This window comes from Cydia amplana, chromosome 5 (assembly GCF_948474715.1).
Source record: "Cydia amplana chromosome 5, ilCydAmpl1.1, whole genome shotgun sequence".
Lineage (NCBI taxonomy): Eukaryota > Metazoa > Arthropoda > Insecta > Lepidoptera > Tortricidae > Cydia > Cydia amplana.
In genome coordinates, this window is record NC_086073.1 from 8,713,209 (window position 1) to 8,720,811 (window position 7,603).

A 7,603-nucleotide genomic window follows, 5' to 3' on the forward strand; every position below is an offset into this window, starting at 1 on the left:
TTCTCGTTAGATGACCAGTGGGTGGGTAATTAAATTCACTTATCCTCAATATCAAATAGTATCTTATAGGTAGGTGTGCAAGAAGGGCTCTAGCGTTCGTAGCCTTTTATTTATTTTTGAGATGTACAGCCACGGACTTTAATTTATAAGCCATTTACGGCGCGATTCGGGAAATGAATTAGAGATTCACTAGATATGAAATAGTAAAGATATGTGACGTTCCACGGCAAAAAGTACCTTATGGCGGCCGGCTGGCGCTTACGCTATTATTAACGCCGCTCCAATATTCAGCCGGGGCAATGGTACCTTTTGCCGTGGAACGTCACATATCTTAACTATTTCAATCTATTGACGCTCTAATTCATTTCCCGAATCGCGCCGTTAGGATGTCCTTTTTAATTATACATTTCATAGACTAAGACCGGGCGCGTTTTCTATTAAGTATGTTTATACCAGCGTTCAAGGAATGGAAAAGTTCGAAGCAAATTGTTTCTATTAAAAAAAAAAAATATTTAATCATTTACCCATAGAAATACGGAACTCAGACATGCCTGAATTTAAATTCAAATTGTATAAATTTTGTTTAGATAAATGTTATTACAAAATTAATGAATACTTGACATCTGTAAATGAATAAATATTTTTTATACTTAATGGTAATACTTATTGTAAATCGTAGGTAGAAATTTGACATTTATAAATGAATAAATAATTTTATATAATGGTAATATTGTAAATCAAAGTAGAAATGTAATGATATGTGTGTGTATTTTGATGATGTTATTATTGTATAACTAAACTTAGCTTCAATTTGTATATATTTAGTTTTAGTACCTAGCTAGTAAGAAAAATTTGCATGCTTCTTCAAGTGAAATGTACGCCTCCAAAATTATTGTCCACCTATGTCTATCACTACATTTTTGCAAATAAATATATCTTTATCTTTATCTTTATCTTTATCTTTATTAATGTTAATCTTGGCTTAGTTAAGATGCTAATCTCAGCTAAAGTTCATCAATATTTCGGTTTACTTGGGTAGACTTGCCTACTCAAGTAAACCGAAATATTGATGAACTTAATCAAATCAATTTAAAAACATTGTAAAGTTAAAGTTATAGCGCTTAACATGCCAATTCGAACGTACACTGACATCAGACTGATCCGCGTCTCACCCGCGCCAATATGTGTACGGACAAGTACGAGGGAAATGCACGATAACTAAATAACATGATTCAATTATTCTGATGTCAGTGTACGTTCGAAATAGCCTGTAAGTTGTTGCAGATTTTATTGAAATTACCGCAAAACCTAACTCAGTCTCAGTTTATTGTGTTACGCAAACACTTATAAGCATTTTGTAATCCTAAGCAGTAAGGCTTATGTCATGCCGATTGGGTGGCAGTCGGTGACCCCATGACACAGCCATTAAACCGCCTGTAGATGCTCGCAGCGGACAGTGACTGATACGCAGTCCGAGAAAACATTCGTGATTAGTTCCATCCATAACAGTCGTAAACATACATAAATTCATACTTAAGATAAGTGTCGATTAACAATAGATGAGTGCGAGGTTTGTACTAAACTGTTAACAACAACAAACCGTTTTATTAGAGATTAGAAGAAGAAAACCACGAGCAAGTTATTACCTACACAACAACTAAAAGGAAAAGCAAATGTCGTGTCTTACATGGATCTAAAGAACTTGGCTGAGGACCGCGGAAACTGGCGCCTGATCCACCGACAAGAGCCATGCTCTTACATTAGGATGATGATGATGTGATTCAATTTGTAGATTACGTGCATTGCTTGTTCCTAAAATACCGCTTTCACTAATAGTAATAATCCTCCATTGATTAGGGACCACTCGGCAATTTTCAAGTATGCAAGAGGCTAATTCTTTGGAAGTTAAACACCTATGAGCAGCATGGTCAACAAAAGGTTCTGTACCTACATAAACGCGAACCACTTCAGGTCACTAATAAGTCCTGATTGCCTATCTAAAACAGTGTAGTAAGTAGTAGTAGTAGTAGTAGTAAAACACTTTATTGTACAAAAATCAGAACAAAACAGGAAAAATAACATTCGTCATTAGTACAAAGGCAAACTTATCCCTTTAAGGGATCTCTTCCAGTTAACCTTTGAGCAATTGAGGGAGAATTGGAGACGGTAGACATCCGTACTGTACCAACGGCGCAAAAAAGGAAAACGGAAAAGAAATTAAATAACAAAAAACGAAGTTGCTAATTTACTTAAAATATTATAATATTAGTAGCTTACCTACAACAAATACATACATTTATATACAACTAAATACATATATATTCTATAATAGATATATTATATACAAAACCTACAATACCGCACACATCCTTCAAATTAAGTTTAAGTTTCGTCTGCTAGCCATAACTTTTTTAAATTCGCCTTTAGCGATGCGAGAGAATTTAATTTGAAGTAGCAACACCATTAGCTTCAATTTGTTTCTTATTGGCTAAATGGTTGTCATATATATTGTTGCTACATCAATGACTTCCTTGCCACAAACAAAATCTATTCTCTATTCGAGACCTATGTTAAAACGTTTAACTGAAATATTCATACAAAACGCAGTGTCACAATGCGACCGATTGACACTGCCGAAGAGAAGATGGTAGGTATAGAATTCCATAATGTTAACGAGTAGATCGTGAAGCACTTGTGATAGGAACGGTGTTTGTGAGGTGGAATACACAGAGAGAGATTCGCACTGGAACGGAGTCGGTGCCCGCTGCCGTCTGCAAGAAATTTAAATCTCTCCGAGAGATAAGGAGGGAGGGAGGGGGGGAGGGAAAGTAATGTACCATCAGCCGCAAAAGTGCATGCCGCGCTTAAACCGTGGCCGCGTACAAACCTCGATACATACAATATTGGGGACCGTGTCTAGACGCGGTTTATGATGATGATAACTAACCTAACCTAACCTAACTTATCCATTTCCATCTAGCTACAGTGCACTGAGAAGATACTCTGCTACGCGGCTATGACACTTTTATTAGCGAATCGCGGGCGCTGCGCTGTCACTTTGCTTGATAAAACGAGTGACATTCGTTGCCGCATTACTGTCGCGATTAGAATGTTCGATCCATCACTCATTTAAAAACCGGCCAAGTGCGAGTCGGACTCGCGCACGGAGGGTTCGGCACCATCAACAAAAAATAGAGCAAAAAAATCGTGTTTGTTGTATGGGAGCCCCCCTTAAATATTTATTTTATTTTATTTTTAGTATTTGTTGTTATAGCGGTAACAGAGATACATCATTTGTGAAAATTTCAACTGTCTAGCTATCGCGGTTCATGAGATACAGCCTGGTGACAGATGGACGGACGGACGGACGGACGGACAGCGAATTTTTAGTAATAGGGGTCCGGTTTTTTACCCCTTGGGTACGGAACCCTAATAAAAAAATTGTCAGTGACAGCTCCCGCGACAACTGCAGTTGCCATCATGGTAAATATCACATGCTCTATTTTGTACCTATATAATGAATTCGAAGGGTTCTTCCTGAAATACTAAGTCAATCATTTCGTTTAAGTTAAAAATAATGACAAATTAATTAGGAATGACAACAGGATTTATATGTAGTTCGTATTACTATGACTCAACTAAAAAAGTTTGTCATTGCAATGAATTAATTTATATACAGGGAGCATCCTGTAACAGGAGCAATAAATTAAACTAAAGGCTGTACTTCTCAAACTGACCAACATTTGTTCAGCAACTTTAAAAAATTATGAATCCTTTAGGCTTCCTCTTTTTCATATTAAATAAATATTGCCTTCAATGTACGGTGACATCAGTGTGTTTGAAGTTGCTTTTAAACATAACAAAATTTGCAGTACATTTCGTCTTAGAATAAACTTTAAAGTGTAATAAAAATCAATACATGAGTTTTTTTCAAAAGTTGCTGAACAAATGTTGGTCAATTTGAGGAGTACAGCCTACAGTTTAATTTATTGCTCCTGTTACAGGAAGCACCCTGTATACGAGTATAAACGTCAAACAAATAGTATCTATCAGCACCCACAATACCCACATGTTCAGCTGACGCATAATTGACCATATAATCTGGACTATGTAACGGAAATACCTTATCGATAATAATGTATGTATTATGTTATGTATGAGATCGTTTTTTATCCATGTAACACTTTGCAATTTGGAGGTATCATGACATAGGAATGAGCAAGCCATGTCTAAAAGGTATACATATATAATGTTAATTAAACATTCTCTAAACATGACACCGTACCTTATCTGGCAAGTATGTACTAATGATATAATTGCTTTGTCGTGGTTACGTCGGTAAATAGGCAACAAAGGTCCTATTTGATTTGAGATTTTGATAAAAGATGACTTGAATGAAAATGTTTTATTTTTATTGGCCCATAGGTATCATATCGTCAGGGATAGTGCAATACCGCGTAACTAACAAATGCAGTAAGGTCCAACTTCCTTGTACGGTGTTTTAATTTCGAACTCTTTCGACTTCGTTAGTTACGCGGTATTGCACTATCCCCGACGATATGTATATTATAATACATATTATATATACATATATCATACATCATCTAGAGATCTCTGCATATATTGGATATATATAAAATACAATATATATGCAGAGATCTTTATATTTTTCTAGCTGTCAATAGCAATCACCATGTCAAAAGTTGTCGCCATGCATATGCTCTAAACAGAAATGTTACCGAAGCGCATATTTTAACTTACATATATACGAGTAGGTAGCACCTACTGTTAAGGCTAAGCGTCCACCAGAATATAACACCGCGGGCGGTACTATGGGCACGTTCATGTTAGCCTTATATATGAGATTAACGCTAAAGGTGATTGAGTTAGACCAACATAAGCCTGCAACGATTTTGAGAGCACACGCAGTGAAAGTGTTATTTTAAACGTCAACCTTCTATGTAATTCTGACGTATATTTATACCTAGCTAAAATCGTTGCAGACTTCTCTTGGTCTAACTCTACTGCAAAATATTTATGGGACCGGGAGCCTCATGCTGCTGACTGTAAACTTAACGGATTTTTTCCTCGAGCTCTTTTTACTCGCTGAGCTCTCCGATGTATGCTCACCTTTACTGTACGTGTTAGCTATTGTACAAGTGGGTAGGTAAGTGTGATTATTACTTATGTAATATTTACAGTACAGTTTTCCTCTTACTGACTATATATTTGCGGTGTGGTATTACGTATTGATGGTCAGGGTCTTTTATCGCTATTAGACATTAGCTAGACATAGGTCGCTGTACTGGTGGGACCTTACCTACTTTCCCGGTGATGTTTTTTTTTGTATCTGGGTACTCTAAGGGTACTCATATAAATAAGCACTTTTAGAGACCTTGTGCATTGTAAATATGTATATGAAAATTAGTAATTAGTTTATAGTTAATCAGGGTACCCATTACTTTTCACGCGCATCTACATTGTAGGTACCTCACTATCTGATTATTACCAAGAATCATCGACATGATTACTTGAATAATACGGTCTGTGTTAGTTACAGTGACAAATTGTTATTGCATTTAACAGCCTTTCAATTTTATTTTGAAACCCAAACAATACCCGTTGTATAATATATGTGAAAATCAAGTAGCCGGTGTGCCCACGCGACGAGTAAGTAAGTGTAAATTGATCATTTGATTTATGTATGCCTTTATTATATAAGTTTTAGGCCGTTCATTTGCATGCGTCGCCATATCTGTCACCTGTCACGTGAAAACGTGTTAGACGCGCTTTATCTTTAGCAAAAAAATCCTTAGACATTTATTACTTGTTCAGGAGTTACTCGTGTACGCGTTTATAGTTACACAATTATAACTTGTAAATGCCTAGCAATTAGTAGCTTAATCGCATGTGAAACGAACGGACTTAAGGCACTTAAAGTCTAAGGAACCTGAACACAAATTTACGTAATTACGTGAATCAGATGCCATATATTATTGTCTAAAACTACTGTGAGTGGGTAAATGAAAGACAAAAATAAAATGATTGAAATTTAAATTGTATCTAATCGATAACCATATCAAATTATAATTTGTATAATGGGGCGTTTTCTAAAATAAATATTGAAAACCCGATTCTCACAGATCCTGGTGTTTTTGGGTTCTTTCAACTCAGAATCACTAGCATATTCAAGCCTGATGATAAAAAAAACTTGTCCCAAAAATTTGTATGAAAATTGTACATTCCACTACGTCACGTCCATACAAGTGAAAATTTTTCTCATAATAAAACGTGACGTAATGAAATGGACATTTTGGGACATCTTTTTTTAATAGCGAAATGGGGAATGCTGTCGATTCTGAGTAGAATGAGCCCAAAAACGTCCAGATTTGAAAGAATCAGGTTTTCGATATTTATTTTGGATATAAAACTCCAGAATATCTCTTTTCCAAAATTAACATTTCAACATTTCACAACCGTCATGCCACTAGGTCAACTCGGCGCTGTCTTTTAGAAATGTACCCTCATAGAACGATTGCATTTACCGGTTGTTTCCGATATCTCGCGACCAAATGCTGGAATGATATACCTCCACCTGTAAGACGGCTCAAAAATAAGCTAACTTTTAAACACCAGTTTAAAAAGATACTGCTTGATAAACAAAAAACAGGGATACCATACGGCTTTTTGGTTGCGGATTTCAGGATCTAATCGGTAATTCGGAGAATCTCTAGGAGATCTTGAGTCAAACCCTACGCACTTTCTCACTTTTATTTATTTTATTTTATGGCCACTGTAATTCTTATTTTTGTTTTATTTATGTATTTTATTTCTGAACACTTATAACACACTTCACACTTTTTAGTCAACTGTACGTGATCTGGGTTCCGGCAGAATATCAGTGCTTTGCTCAGTAGAGTGGAGCGTATAGCTGAGTCGGAGCCCTTTTGTTTTTGCTGCAATGCACACAGTGTATGGCAGGGTGATGGCAGGTATAGCAGGTAAACCGATTTTTCGTGTGTAAGTATTTTTTATTTTTTTTATTGGTTAATTTTGTACATATTTTATTTTCGTCGTGTTTGTAATCTACCTACCTATTTGTAAAATGTGTGTTGTTGCAGCAAACAAATAAACGATTTATCTATCTATCTATCTATCTATTTTAGAAAACGCCCAATGATGGTATTGGCAACAACAACTATGTACTTGTACTTAAATGTGTACCTACTTAAGACGAAAGTGGACGACCGCACCGAAACCGCCTTTACATACAAACGTAATTCTCTATTTTTTCTGGGTATTTACATTATTGAAAATACTTTGACATGACAACTACTTCAGTCCATTCGTTTGATTTTTTTTCGAATTTTTAATTACTACATATAATATAAGAGTTAGTATTCGAGCATTGAAGAAGTATATATAATATAAATAGTTACTTATGGAATTTGTTTTTCGCTCCTAATCCTAACTATTATAATAATAAAAAAATCGAAAAAAAAAACAAATGAAGGGGGATTAGCTCTATTGGTTAATATACCAAATGGTGTTAATATATTTTTCATAATATTAATATCCAGAGAGGAAAATGAGGACCACGTGT